A 15,991-nucleotide genomic window follows, 5' to 3' on the forward strand; every position below is an offset into this window, starting at 1 on the left:
ATGGTTTTGATCCAATACACTGAAAATGGAAAGCTAGAGTAATCTTTGGCTACTGTGAAATTACATGCAAGGTTGACTGATTCTCCATGCTGTTTGGTAACAGACGTTTTAGTTTCCACACCAGGGTAGCATATCACCACTACAGAAACAGAACATAATTTGATGTTAAATATTTTCATTAACAGATGTATGTATATATACAATATATTGTACAGTATATTGTAATGTGAGTTGTATATCATTTAGAAATTGTGAAAGTTAGGAAATGTGAACTTACTCTCTGGTTCAACAAATGCCACAATAAATGATTCCACCTGATCTTTTGAAGGTTTAAAGGGGAATAAGTGTTGGTCATTTGATGCAAAGGTATGAAAACATGCAAAGAATCCAGTGACGTGTTTCTCCAATTTCATATTTAAACATTGTTTGATACTGTTTTTGCAGGGAGTTTTTTCTAATGTAAATACTGTATTATTACACTTCGGATCTCGGTCACATTTCTTCTCATTGTCATGAAGACTGCAATTAAAAGTGCAATCCACTATGTTGTCTTCATCTAGATCAAGTTGCCAAATTCTCTCTTCACATTGTAGGGATATAGCTTCCTCTTTCTCTTGATAATTTAGAAAAGTGTTCCCTTTGAGAGAGAAAACGGTTTCCAAAGTTAGAATCAAGCTCCTCGATTGTAGACTCACAAACCCTATTATTCAAGTCTTAAACTGTTGATAAAAATAGTTACCGACCTTGACATTTTCCTACGAGTGTCATCACCATGAAGATAGATAGCATATCCATGATCATTGAACGTAGATTACAAAGCTGTTTTGTTCATGATTCACAGAATGAGGAAACAGAGCAGAATTTTACAGGAAGGAAGAATGAACAGAGGGTGTTTGTATGATATACAGTTGATGTTGGAAGTTTAAATACACTTAGGTTGGAGTCATTAAAACTCGTTTTTCAACCACTCCATAATTTTCTTGTTAACAAATTACAGTTTGGCAAGTCGGTTAGGACATCTACTTTGTGCATGACAAGTCATTTTTCCAATAATTGTTTACAGACGGATTATTTCACTTATAATTCACTGTTTCACAATTCCAGTGGGTCAGGAGTTTACATACACTAAGTTGACTGTGCCTTTAAAAAGCTTGGAAAATTCCAGAAAACTATGTCATGGCTTTAGAAGCTTCTGATAAATGATGTCAGTTAGCCTGAGTCAATTGGAGGTGTACCTGTGAATGTATTTCAAGGCGTACCTTCAAACTCAGTGCCTCTGCTTGACATCATGGGAAAATCAAAGGAAATCAGCCAAGACCTCAGAAAACAAATTGTACACCTCCACAAGCCTGGTTCATCCTTGGGACCAATTTCCAAATGCCTGAAGGTACCACGTTCATATGTACAAACAATAGTATGCAAATATAAACACCATAGGACCGAGCAGCCGTCAAACCGCTCAGGAAGGAGACGCATTCTGTCTCCTAGAGATGAACGTACTATAGTGCGAAAAGTGCAAATCAATCCCAGAACAACAGCAAAAGACCTTGTGAAGATGCTGGATGAAACAGGCACAAAAGTATCTATATCCACAGTAAAACGAGTCCGATATTGACATAACCTGAAAGGCCGCTCAGCAAGGAAGAAGCCACTGCTCCAAAACCGCCATAAAAAAGCAAGACTACGGTTTGCAAGTGCACATGGGGAAAAAGACCGTACTTTTTGGAGAAATGTCATATGGTCTGATGAAACAAAAATAGAACTGTTTGGCCATAATGACCATCGTTATGTTTGGAGGAAAAAGGGGAGGCTTGCAAGCCGAAGAACACCATCCCAACCGTGAAGCACGGGGGTGGAGGCATCATGTTGTGGGGGTGCTTTGCTGCAGGAGGGACTGGTGCACTTCACAAAATAGATGGCATCATGAGGAGGACAATTATGTGGATATATTGAAGCAACATCTCAAGATATCAGTCAGGAAGTTAAAGCTTTGTCGCAAATGGGTCTTTCAAATGTACAATGACCCCAAGCATACTTCCAAAGTTGTGGCAAAATGGCTTAAGAACAACAAAGTAAAGGTATTGGTGTGACCATCACAAAGCCATGAGCTCAATCCTATAGAAAATGTGTGGGCAGAACTGAAAATGCTTGTGCGAGCAAGGAGGTCTACAAACCTGACTCAGTTACACCAGCTCTGTCAGGAGGAAAGGGCCAAAATTCACCCAACTTATTGTGGAAAGCTTGTGGAAGGCAACCAGAAACGTTTGACCCAAGTTAAACAATTTAACGGCAATGCTACCAAACACTAATTGAGTGTATGTAAACTTCTGACCCACTGGGAATGTGATGAAAGAAATAAACGCTGAAATAAATCCTTCTCTCTACTATTATTCTGACATTTCACATTCTTAAAAGAAACTGGCCTAAGACGGGGATGTTTTACTAGGATTAAATGTCAGGAATTGTGAAAAACTGAGTTGAAATGTATTTGGCTAAGGTGTATGTAAACTTCCGACTTCAACTGTATATACACATGGAGTACACGGTGCAATAAAATGCTGACTTGCAGGTGAATCTTACACTGTGAAGGCTACTCCTTGTATATGACAAATAAACAAATGTGAACATGTTACTTATGAATTACGCTGAAGGCTGGGCCTATTTGTTCTTGCCTGTATTCCATGTTAAACATTGTTAACAAGCTACATTATATCACTGCATCACAAGTTGTTTAACTTATGCACAAGAATGTAACAATAAGACTTTATGGCCTGTGAGTCCTATTGAAGATGAGGAGTGGGTATAGTAGGGTGGAGTTATGCTGTCATGTTTCACAGCATGGATTAAGATCAGACAAGGAACAGAGAGAGAGACTGAAGAAATAGGTTGTCGCTCTTGTAATTGTGGGACCAGTCAGCAACAGCCCACCATCACCCCTGTATTTACTTCCAAAGCTGGGTCTAATAATCTGCTGGCTTGATGAGTTAACAACTCTTTTGTGGAGGCAGAATGCTGACAGGTCTGACACAAAAGTACAGTACTGCCTGGACTGCAGCCTTTAACCCCCACTGGACTGCAACTCTGCCAGTAAGTAACCTGGGTTACCACAACATCTAACAAACAGTACTGTGGTCACGTCATTCACCGCTTTCATCATTGCACTCTCTGTTTATCACAGAGTTGGCTACTTTCAGTGCCTATTCAGATAAATGTCAGTTGGCCAAGGTCTTGGTCTTTCATGTGACCAGATGTAATACAGATTCAGAACAATCACAAGGCCTATCCTGTGTGTGATTGGCATGTCAAAAACATGTATATCACGTAATCATACTGGAGGAAACAAACACTTCCTAGGATGAGGTTCTCCTTTTTGACTAAGTCCACAAAACCCTAAATCAAATCAAAAAGGGCTATTCATGTGATCACACCTGCCAACTGACCCAACTAACCACAACCTGGCTTTGCTTCTTGGGATTTTGTAGCTTTCAAACCAGGCTACCTGTGTTTGTGTACAGCACCTAGCAGACCAGATCACAGTTTGGACATCTGGTGGCGAGGGACACAGGCTCAGAGACCCAACATGGTCTCTGTATACAGTGATTATCACAATCCTCTGAGTCACACGAGACTAGGGAGAAATGCCTCAGTCACAACACAAAGATGGCAGTTAAAGGGACAGATATGCTTCAGCATTCCACCTGTACAATAGTAGAGTACAGTGCGCCAGTAACACCATCATATTGCTGATGTATAGCGACAGGACACGTCATTTTGGGAAACTCATGACTTTGCCCATATTAGCCTAGCTTGTGTGTTTAACGGAGCAGAATACATGTGCTGACAAACTAAGTGGTGAAGAGAGACTGAGGACAGTAGGAGTATGTGGGCCAGAGAGGTGAGAATGTGCTTGGGAGTACAGAGAGTTAGCTTTGCCTCATGCAAACACCACTGCCAGGCACATTTTTCCATCACCTCAGGAGAGACCTCAGCTTACATTCTCCTACTGAGAAAACAACAGCGGGACATCTATTACAGTACCTGTCTAACTATTATTACAGATGCCTACAGTTCAGATGAACGTGTGTCATTATTATTAACGAGTTTTAATGACTCCAACCTAAGTGTATTTAAACTTTCAACATCAACTGTATATCATACAAACACCACAAACACCCTCTGTTCATTCTTCCTTTCTGTAAAATTCTGCTCTGTTTCCTCATTCTGTGAATCATGAACAAAACAGCTTTGTAATCTATGTTCAATGATCATGGATATGCTATCTATCTTCATGGTTATGACTCTCGTAGGAAAATCAAGTCACACTATCAGTTTTACTCACATATGCGCCTAAATATTGCTGTGCAATGTAAAAAAAAAAAAAAAAGGATTCTAGTTTTATTATATCAAATATGAGTCATTGTGCTCCTAACTGTATTTGTGTAGGCAAACATTTTCCAATTTAAGTCAGTGTAGAGCCCTGCAAAGCAGAGAAAAGAGCAATACAGTGCAAGAGGGAGGTTTTGTTATTATTTCAGCAGCGTAAGTAAAACCAGGCAAGGCGCATCTATTTTAGAATGAAGGAATGTCCATCCTCTGTTGCTTATTTATAAAGAGTGAACGCCTCAAAGGGAAATTCGTCCCACAGCACAACCTCTGATTCACAACTTGTCCTCAGATACAGATATAGGCCTAATGACACATCAAGGTCATATGGTCAACTGTTTCTTAATCTTGCTCCATTATATCAGTGAGCTTCCGCCTCTATAACATCCATGAATGAACCGAAATGCTTAAGAATGTTGTTGGCTTTTTTGCAACAATAGTTTATGGAGGGGGCAACATGAATTGAGTGAAGGGTCATGGCCCCTCCCTGTACACAGATTGATGAGTGGTGGTTATGCACATAAATAGACTTTTCATTATTTACATTCTCTTTAAATGTCTCCTTGTTTATCTTAATACACTGGAGCAAAATGTAATATGGAGAGGTTGGGTGTCAGTTTAGCTCACACAAACACTGCCAACATAATGTAAAAAAGTAAACAAACCTGAGGTCCTGCCACGCATTAAAAATTCAAAGTTGCAAAGAAAAACACACAAAAGCAAGAAATAGTTTTCAGTGACTGATGCTCTGTGAATCTCTTATTGTAACCTCCTTAAGACAGTCATTAACCAACTCGCATCCTCTCTGAGCTGGGATTTGACTGCAAAATAAGGAGGCATATCTGAACCAGCCCATTGTTAACTAAGGCTAAATTATGCACAGTTAGTTGCAGTGATGAAAAGGTGGCCAGGCACTGCACTGCCATGGTGACTTGAGACAGCACAGAGAAAATGGACTTTCAGTTGGATGAGATTACCACAGCCTAATGATGCGACAATATGGGATGCCAAATGCCTGTGAGGAAAACTACAAGTGAGGTGAACTGACAGAGAACACATTGAAAACAAGAAATTACATTTAGCTGAAGAGATATGAGAGTTTTCACTGGCTGGTCATTGAAATATCAGTCATCTTCTACCTTAGCATGACAAGAAAGACTATAGCTGGATGAGATCAGCCTTTACTGGTTATTTTTCAGGAGCGGGATATTTTGATGGGTGGTTAAATGTATGTTGATAGTTACAAATAGAACAGTCAGAAACAACAAGCTAGCTGTGGCAGAGGGAACTGTAAACTCACCTGGAAGTAACTTGGCCTCTAACTTCTTGATAGGTGGCTGTGGAGTTTTTTTCAGATCGGTCTGCATGAAATATAAAACAGAGAGAGCTTATTATAGACTAACAAACAAACTAAATTATGCATAACATATAGCTAGTGAATTGAACAAGTAATCCTAGCTAGCGAACTACTCAGTAATAGCAAGTAACTGTTAGTATACCGAGGACAGGGTAACTTTGCTAGTCAAGTAAGGTGGTAGGATTTAAAGGTTAGTTTCAAGGGCTTCACAGAAAACATTATTAATAGCTTGAGTCCAATAACTAAAGATGATTAATGGATACTTCCAAGATTACAGTGAGAAAAGAATGTCAAACGTTAACTAACTTGTACCTTGGCTAGAACAATAACAACAGCTAAAAAAAATAAACTGCTGAAAATGTGAAGTAGTCAACAATACAGTCATTTTTTTTAGATAGATTTCCCCATATGGATCAGGCCGGGATAGCTTGCTTGGTATCTCCTTTCGTTTCGTGTCAACACAGCTGCTGTGTTGTGCTGGCGAGCTCTGTTTGTCCTCCTCGCGAGCAAGTTACTAGCTAGCCTTGTAATTAGCTGCTAGCGAGCAACTTTTACGTCGTCAAACAACCTAGCTAGCTTTAGCTAACTAGCAAGCATTCCATTCGCAGAACTTTGCGAGCGCCTAGCTGCAGACCGTGAGTTAATTCACTAATTTACTGGAGAAGAACTCCACAACGTAAACCCTGCTGGCATACAGCAGTGATAACTTTCGTATTTAGCTAGCAGCATTATATCCAAGGCTTTGCTATCGTTTTTGCTATGGACACAACGGCAATGTTTACACCCGGGAGGGGACAGACAGGGGAGGAGCATCGGTCTATGTTGCACCCCCAAGCACAGATCTGGGACCAGCTGTAACTGACTCCTGTTCATAATTTAGATAAAAAAACGGAGAAAAAATCTATTTAAGGGCTTTTGACCTACAACTGAGGGTAGAGAGGGCCCCAGAAAGTGCTATATCCTACTCTCTTGATACCTCAAGCACCGTCTGGTCCATTCAGTTATGTCTATTTACCACACATTTTTATTTGATTAATCATGTTTAGTATACACTATCGCCTATTGATAATTCAATTGATATTGCAATGATTAAGTACCAAGAACGCCCATGTCAATAACATTACATTATTTATTTTTTTAAATGCATACCTGATGATAGCACATACAATATGTGGGTTTTTACTCACCTTGCGAAATCTTGGTATTTTTCATCATGACAACGACAATGGCAGTAACACATAGGCAGGAAAAGAACAAGGTTCCTGTTTCAGTATGATATGTTAGATAAAGGAATAAAGACAGACACCAATGTCAGGTTCAATAGCCTTGTTTGTGCATTGTACAAATCCCTACAACTGGAGTCCGGGGAACAGTCCGGCTAGTCGATTACCTATCAACTAGACTCCGTAACATCATCCTTTTCAATAGAAAGTGCAAACATAAAGGCATAACATTACATTCTTAACAGTCAGGTCATAACAATAGAAAAAGCATTACATTTTCTTTTTTACTTCAGTTGTCATCTTCCTTTTTTAATTTCAATTTAATTATTCAAGAAAAAATATAGATTTTAATTAACCGAGGGCAAGTTAACAGTCCCTTGTTTACAGAGTAAGCCTGTCCTGTGGCTTGCACAGCCGACCCACCCGTGAGTAAGTATTGGCTCTGACAGGGGTAGGATTAGGGGCACGAGCTGGAGAGCTTGGTGGGGTAGAAGCCTCACCTTCAGTTGGCCTATGTCTCAATTCTGCACCCCTTACCCTTAGGCCTTGACTGTGATCCAGCTCATCTAGGTGAGTGTATGGCGTGTTCTGGTTTGTCTGCTCAGCTACGCGCAGATCCACCTGATTGCGTCGATAGAGGGAGCCACCAGGTAAGAACGTGGTGCAACTCTCTGCAGGCATATGCCCAGCCTCCAAAGTCCTGTGTGGTCTCCCGGCAGCAGTTTCATCCTTATCGTTTCACCCACCTCCAGCTCTGGTAGGTCTCGAGCAGTCCGGTCGTAGAAGCACTTAGCGAGCTGCTTTCTGTGACGCAGTTTGTCCGTGACGCCAACCATGATGCAGGGCTCAAGTAGCTTGTTAGCTACGGGAATGGTAGTCTTCAGACATCTGGACAGAAGGCGTTGTGCTGGGCTGCTGTCCATGTTTTCGGTGGGTGTGTTCCTCCACTGTAAGATCGCTTTCCATGGGTCGTTGCTGTCGCACAAGGCCCTGCTTAACAGGTTTTTTTGCAATCTTGACAGCTGATTCTGCCTTGCCATTTGCTTTTGGATGTCTTAGAGGTCACGTGGTCAAACTCCCATTCTGAGGCGAAGCGCTTGAACTGTGGAGTGAATTGTGGGCCATTGTCCGTGATTACCTTGTCAGGCTGACCTTGCCTTGCAAACTGCGCCTTGCAGTGCTTTATGACCGTCTCTGCAGACAAGTCAGGGAGCAGTTCAATTTCCCAAAAATCAGAGTAGTGATCAACAATGAGAAGATACTCCTTTTGTCTGTGGCTGAATAAGTCCATGCTGACGATTTGCCAGGCCCTTGTGGGCAGTTTGTGTGACATCATGGTTTCCTTTTGCTGTTCATGAGCGTACTCGTTGCATGTGGTACAGTTGCTGACAAAGTCTTTAATTTCTGCTTGCATGTTTGGCCAGTATAATGTTTCACGAGCCTGGCGGTAGCATGCATCACCTCCAACGTGACTGGAGTGTATGCGGGTAAGCATCTCTGGACGTAGTGATTTGGGAATAATGACCTTCTGACCTCTGACCAAGATGCCATTTTGCACGCTGATCTCATCTCGAAAGGTCCAGTATTCTCTCATGTGAAAGGTGTCTCCTCTTTCAGGTATGGCCAACCTGCGAGAGCCATGGACTTCAGTGACTGTAGGTGTTCGTCCTTGTCAGTGTGTTGCCTTATCTGGGCTAGGCGGTGATCTGTGACGTTTAAGTAGTCTGCCTGATTGATCTGTTGAACATCTTGTTGTTCCTGCAGTAGCAAACAGATGGCCCACCGCTGATAGACAGTGCCTCTGCCTGTACATTGTGTTGTTGCCCTGCTCAGTGTGTCGCTGATGTACATCTCTGGTCCTGGCTTGTAAATGACCTTCAGGCTGTAGTTTTGCAGAGTCAGGAGCATGCTTTGAAGCCTCTTGGGCGCGTTGAGGAGAGGTTTACTGAATATGGCAATGAGTGGTTTGTGGTCAGTTTCAGCGATGACCAGGTCTCGCTCATATAAGTAGTGATGGAATCGCTGGCAGGAGAAGACGATGCTGAGGCACTCTTTCTCAATTTGTGCATAGTTTTATTCGGTGGGGGTGAGCGCTCTCAAAGCAAACGCAACGGGCTGGCCTTCCTGCATAAGGCAGCATCCAAGTCCCCTTTGGCTGGAGTCGCTCTGGATTGTGACAGGCTTCATGACGTCGTAGTAGCGCAACACTGGCATGGATGAAGCCAGAGATTTCATCTCCTGCACTGCGGCCCCGTGCTTGGGTAGCCAGTGCCATGGTGTGTCTTTGTCCAGCAACCGGCGCAGAGGCTCACAGACTGCTGATAGGTGTGGCATGAACTTTGCAAGATAGTTTGCAAAGCCGATGAGACGCTGTACTCCTTTTGGATCAGACGGGTTTGGCATGTCGAGGATCGCTCTGACCTTGTCTGGGTCCGGCTTCAGGCCTTTTGCCGAGAGAATGTGGCCATGGAAGTGGACGTCTTTCACCTTGAACTGCAGCTTCTTCAGGCCAAGGCGAAGCTTAACTGATCGGCAGCGCTCCATCAGTGCCAGGAGCTTCACATTGTGGTCGCGTACTGCTTCTTCGTCTGTGTCACCACAGCCTACGATCAGGACATCATCTGCGATGGGTTCAATGCCCTTGAGCCCAGCCAGTAACTCGTGCTGCTTACGTTGGTATATCTCAGGCGCCACTGAGACACCAAACGGGAGCTTGAGCCAGCGTTTCCGACCCCAGGGGGTCCAGAAGGTAGTCATGAGGCTGCTTTCTTCATCCAGCTTGCATTGAAGGAATGCACCTCGGGCATCCACCAAGGTGAAAATCCTGGCCTTGGGAAGCTTATAGAGGACATCCTCTAGTGTCGGCATGATGTAGTGGGATCGCTTCAGTGCTTGGTTCAGATGCTTTGGGTCGATGCAGACCCTCAGCTTCTCTGTTTTTTTCACTATGACCATATTGCTGATCCAGTCAGTTGGTTCAGTCACAGATGTCATGTGGCCATCGGCCTCATACTTGTCCAGCTGGGCCTTCACAGCCACTTTCATTGCGCAGGGCACATTGCGAGGAGCACACTGGACTGGAGTGATGCTCTCATCCACTTCAAAGTGTACCTCCCCAGGCACAGATTCAACGGGCATGTTGAATGCATCGTCATATCTGCTGAGTAGTTGTTCTTTGCACAGGGGTCCATGCTGGACATGATCCACAATGTGCAGGTCATTTGGTACAGTGAACTGCATCAGTCCCAGGCGTTCGCATGTAGAGCCTGAGAGGAGAGGATGTTGACTGGTTTTTACAATCTCAAACTCCAGCTTGTGTTTGCGTCCCCGAATAACACATTCGGTCTCAAAGGTGCCCATAGAGCTCATTAGCTCTCCTGAGTAGAGCTTTAGTCTGGTATCGCTGGGCAATAGATGTGTGTCAGGTGCCAGATTGATTTTGTCTTTGTAGCTCATTACGTTGCATGTAAGCACCAGAATCCAGTTGACATTGTTGTTGCTTGTTGTGTAATCGTAGTGTCACAAACCATTTCTTCCCTCTTGAGTGTACAGCCCCAATGGATTCATGCATGTAAATGCCACTTTCACTTTTCAACTCTTAACATTAAGTGACATCATCAACACAGTGAATCTTGCCCTCACTCACCCTTCTTTTGCGACACACTTTTGCAAAATGATTATTAGTTCCACAAGCTCTGCATGGTTTTCCGTAGGCAGGGCAGTGCTCTTTGCCACGTGTGTGTGTATTCCCACAGTATTTACATGCTACGGGGCTCTCTGTGTTCACCGTTCGTGGTGAATTGCTCTGCCTCGATTGGTTTAGTCTGAATGTCAGCCTAGCAACAGCGTGAACAGTATCAACGTCGGAGCGTGGGGTTTCGATTTCCATTGCTCTCAGTGACTTCAGCAGTGCGGCACATTTCGATGGCAGTTACTAATGTTAAGTCTCTCTCTCTCAGTAGACGCCGGCGTGTATCCTCATTTGCAATTCCCAGCACTATTTTGTCACGAATCAATTCATCTTTCAATCCTCGGTATTCACAAGTGGCGGATTTCTCTCTCAAACGGGTTACAAAGTTGTGTACTGACTCACCCTCTTCCTGTTTACAGCTTCCGAAAACGAACCGCTCATAAATTACGTTTCTGGCGGGTTTGAAGTAATTCTCCAATATAGCCTTTGCATCACACTGTTGTCGTGCTGTGAGGGTGAGATTGTGCCGGTAGATATGCCTGTATTCGCTGCCCATTAAACTCCTCCGAGTTGCAGCTTGTACCTCGTTGGGTTTCTCATGTAGACCGGTCGCCAGCGCATAGTCCTCGAATTCATCCCTGAAGTTGTCCCAATTAGTATTCCAGTCCCCTGTGAGAACCATGGGATTTGGTGGCGGAATGTTCACTGCCATAACAATGGAATATGAGATTTCTTTGCCTTCAGTCATCGACGTAGGTAGTGATGTTAGCTAGCCAGCTAACAACGAGTTGATCAGTGTTGTGAGTAGGAAACGGCGTGTGTTGGCATATGGAATGTAACTGCGCCTATACTGTACTTAGCTACAAAAATAAAATAACAAACGTGTGTTTTCCGAGCCACTTCTGATACCATGTTTCAGTATGGTATGTTAGATAAAGGAATAAAGACAGACACCAATGTCAGGTTCAATAGCCTTGTTTGTGCATTGTACAAATCCCTACAACTGGAGTCCGGGGAACAGTCCGGCTCGTCGATTACCTATCAACTAGACTCCGTAACAGTTCCCACTACATACAGTAGTGGTATGTAAGGATCCCATTTTAATAAAGCACAAAGCATTCAGAATGAAGATCATTTCATGTATTTGTAATAACAATATACTGTGACTCACCAGGAGTATATAACAGGGCTGTGTCATTCCTGTTGGGGTGGTTGTTGAATTCTCCATTCACAGTGACTGTGACATTAGTTATTACATTCCAGTGCCCTTTTCTATTCTTAAGCACCTGTAAGGCACAAACATACTGTCCACTGTCTGAATATGTGGCATTGCTGATCTTAAGGTTATGAAAGATAGGGCTTGTTAGGGGTTTAGATGAAGTATTTGACCTTCGTTTCAGCAGGGCCTCGTCAATGAGACAATGGTAGTCATATAATTGTCCATCACTAGCAAAATAATAAGAATAAAGACATGTGCTACTGTTTTCACTGATGGTTTTGATCCAATACACTGAAAATGGAAGGTTAGAGTAATCTTTGGCTACTGTGAAATTACATGCAAGGTTGACTGATTCTCCATGCTGTTTGGTAACAGACGTTTTAGTTTCCACACCAGGGTAGCATATCACCACTACAGAAACAACATAATTTGATGTTAAATATTTTCATAAACAGATATATGTCTATATACAATATATTGTTTTTGTAGTTTTTTTTTTCTAATGCAAATGCTGTATTGCACTTCAAATCTCGGTCACATTTCTTGTCATTGTCACGAAGACTGGAATTCAAAGTGCAATCCACTATGTTGTCTTCATCAAGATCAAGTTGCCAAATTCTCTCTTCGCAGTGGTGGCAGCGTAGCCTAGTGGTTAGAGCGTTGGACTAGTAACTGAAAGGTTGCAAGATCAAATCCTTAAACTGACATGGTACAAAAGCTGTTGTTCTGCCCCTGAACAAGGCAGTTAACCCACTGTTCCTAGGCTGTCATTGAAAATAAGAATTTGTTCTTAACTGACTTGCCTAGTTAAATAAGGGTAAAAAAAACATTGTGGAGATATAGCTTCCTCTTTCTCTTGATAAATTTAGATAAGTGTTCCCTTTGAGAAAGAAAAAGGTTTCCAAAGTTAGAATCAAGCTCCTCGATTGTAGACTCACAAACCCTATTATTCAAGTCTTAAACTGTTGATTAAAATACACTGCTCAAAAAAATAAAGGGAACACTAAAATAACACATCCTAGATCTGAATGAATTAAGTATTCTTAATACTTTTTTTCTTTACATAGTTGAATGTGCTGACAACAAAATCACACAAAAATTATCAATGGTAATCAAATGTATCAACCCATGGAGGTCTGGATTTGGAGTGACACTCAAAATTAAAGTGGAAAACCACACTACAGGCTGATCCAACTTTGATGAAATGTCCTTAAAACAAGTCAAAATGAGGCTCAGTAGTGTGTGTGGCCTCCACGTGCCTGTGTGACCTCCCTACAACGTCTGGGCATGCTCCTGATGAGGTGGCGGATGGTCTCCTGAGGGATCTCCTCCCAGACCTGGACTAAAGCATTCGCCAACTCCTGGACAGTCTGTGGTGCAATGGAGCGAGACATGATGTCCCAGATGTGCTCAATTGGATTCAGGTCTGGGGAATGGGCAGGCCAGTCCATAGCATCAATGCCTTACTCTTGCAGGAACTGCTGACACACTCCAGCCACATGAGGTCTAGCATTGTCTTGCATTAGGAGGAACCCAGGGCCAACCGCACCAGCATATGGACTCACAAGGGGTCTGAGGATCTCATCTCGGTACCGAATGGCAGTCAGGCTACCTCTGGCGAGCACATGGAGGGCTGTGCGGCCCCCCAAAGAAATGCCACCCCACACCATTACTGACCCACCGCCAAACCGGTCATGCTGGAGGATGTTGCAGGCAGCAGAACGTTCTCCACAGCGTCTCCAGACTCTGTCACGTCTGTCACGTGCTCAGTGTGAACCTGCTTTCATCTGTGAAGAGCACAGGGCACCAGTGGCGAATTTGCCAATCTTGGTGTTCTATGGCAAATGCCAAACGTCCTGCACGGTGTTGGGCTGTAAGCACAACCCCCACCTGTGGACGTCAGGCCCTCATACCACCCTCATGGAGTCTGTTTCTGACCATTTGAGCAGACACATGCACATTTGTGGCCTGCTGGAGGTCATTTTGCAGGGCTCTGGCAGTGCTCCTCCTTGCACAAAGGCGGAGGTAGCGGTCCTGCTTTTGGGTTGTTGCCCTCCTACGGCCTCCTCCACGTCTCCTGATCTACTGGCCTGTCTCCTGGTAGCGCCTCCATGCTCTGGACACTATGCTGACAGACACAGAAAACCTTCTTGCCACAGCTCGCATTGATGTACCATCCTGGATGAGCTGCACTACCTGAGCCACTTATGTGGGTTGTAGACTCCGTCTCATGCTACCACTACATTTACATTTACATTTAAGTCATTTAGCAGACGCTCTTATCCAGAGCGACTTACAAATTGGGTAGAGTTAAAGCACTGCCAGCATTCAAAAGTGACCAAAACATCAGCCAGGAAGCATAGGAACTGAGAAGTGGTCTGTGGTCACCACCTGCAGAACCACCCCTTTATTGGGAGTGTCTTGCTAATTGCCTATAATTTCCACCTGTTGTCTATTCCATTTGCACAACAGCATGTGAAATTTATTGTCAATCAGTGTTGCTTCCTAAGTGGACAGTTTGATTTCATTGATGTCACAGAAGTGTGATTGACTTGGAGTTACATAGTGTTCCCTTTATTTTTTTGAGAAGTGTAGTTACCGGCCTTGACGTTTTCCTACGAGAGTCATCACCATGAAGATAGATAGCATATCCATGATTATTGAAGATTACAAAGCTGTTTTGTTCCTGATTCACAGAATGAGGAAACAGAGCAGAATATCAAAGGAAGGAATGAATGAAAAGAGGGTGTTTGTGGTGTGTGTATGATATACACTATATTAACAAAAGTTTGTGGACACCTGCTTGTCGAAAATCTCAAACAACATAACAAAATCATGGGCATTAATATGGAGTTGGTCACCCCTTTGCTGCTACAACAGCCTCCACTCTTCTGGGAAGGCTTTCCACTAGATGTTGGAACATTGCTGCAGGGACTTGCTTCCATTCTGCTGCTCTTTAATTACTTGTTATTTTGATTTTATTTCTTATTTTTATAATTTTTTTTACTTAACATGTATTTTTCTTAAAACTGCATTGTTGGTTAAGGGCTTGTAAGCTAGCATTGCACTGTAAGGTCTACACCTGTTGTATTCATCGCATGTGACAAATAAAATTGGATTTGATTTGAAGAGGTCAGACACTGATGTTGGCGATTAGGCCTGGCTCACAGTCGCTGTTCCAATTCATCCCAACCGTTTTCGATGGGGTTGAGGTCAGGGCTCTGTGCAGGCCAGTCAAGTTCTTCCACACTGATCTCGACAAATCATTTCTGTATGGACCCTCTGTTTTCCGTTAGACAGGTAACTCTTTATCCACAATATAGCACAATATAGCAGGTAAAGCCTTAACACAATAAAGCCATAAGACATACGTTTTTCCAGCAGAAGATTATGATCCATAATGTCAAAAGCCGCACTGAAGTCTAAAAAAACATCCCCCACAATATTTGTATCATTAATATCTCTCTGCCAATCAGCAGTCATTTGTGTAAGTGCTGTGCTTGTTGAATGTCCTTTCCTATAAGCATGCAAAAAGTTCAAATCAAATCAAAATGTATTTGTCACATACACATGGTTAGCAGATGTTAATGCGAGTGTAGCGAAATGCTTGTGCTTCTAGTTCTGACAATGCAGTAATAACCAACGAGTAATCTAACCTAACAAGTCCACAACTACTACCTTATACACACAAGTGTAAAGGGATAAAGAATATGTACATAAAGATATATGAATGAGTGATAGTACAGAACGGCATAGGCAAGTTGCAGTAGATACATATGAGATGAATAATGTAGGGTATATAAACATAAAGTGGCATAGTTTAAAGTGGCTAGTGATACATGTATTACATAAAGATGGCAAGATGCAGTAGATGATATAGAGTACAGTATATACATATACATATGAGATGAGTAATGTAGGGTATGTAAACATTATATTAAGTGGCATTGTTTAAAGTAGCTAGTGATACATTTTTACATCAATTTCCATTATTAAAGTGGCTGGAGTTGAGTCAGTATGTTGGCAGCAGCCACTCAATGTTAGTGGTGGCTGTTTAACAGCCTGATGGCCTTGAGATAGAAGCTGTTTTTCAGTCTCTCGGCCCCTGTTTTGATGCA

This window comes from Oncorhynchus keta, chromosome 14 (genome assembly GCF_023373465.1).
Source record: "Oncorhynchus keta strain PuntledgeMale-10-30-2019 chromosome 14, Oket_V2, whole genome shotgun sequence".
Taxonomy (NCBI): domain Eukaryota; kingdom Metazoa; phylum Chordata; class Actinopteri; order Salmoniformes; family Salmonidae; genus Oncorhynchus; species Oncorhynchus keta.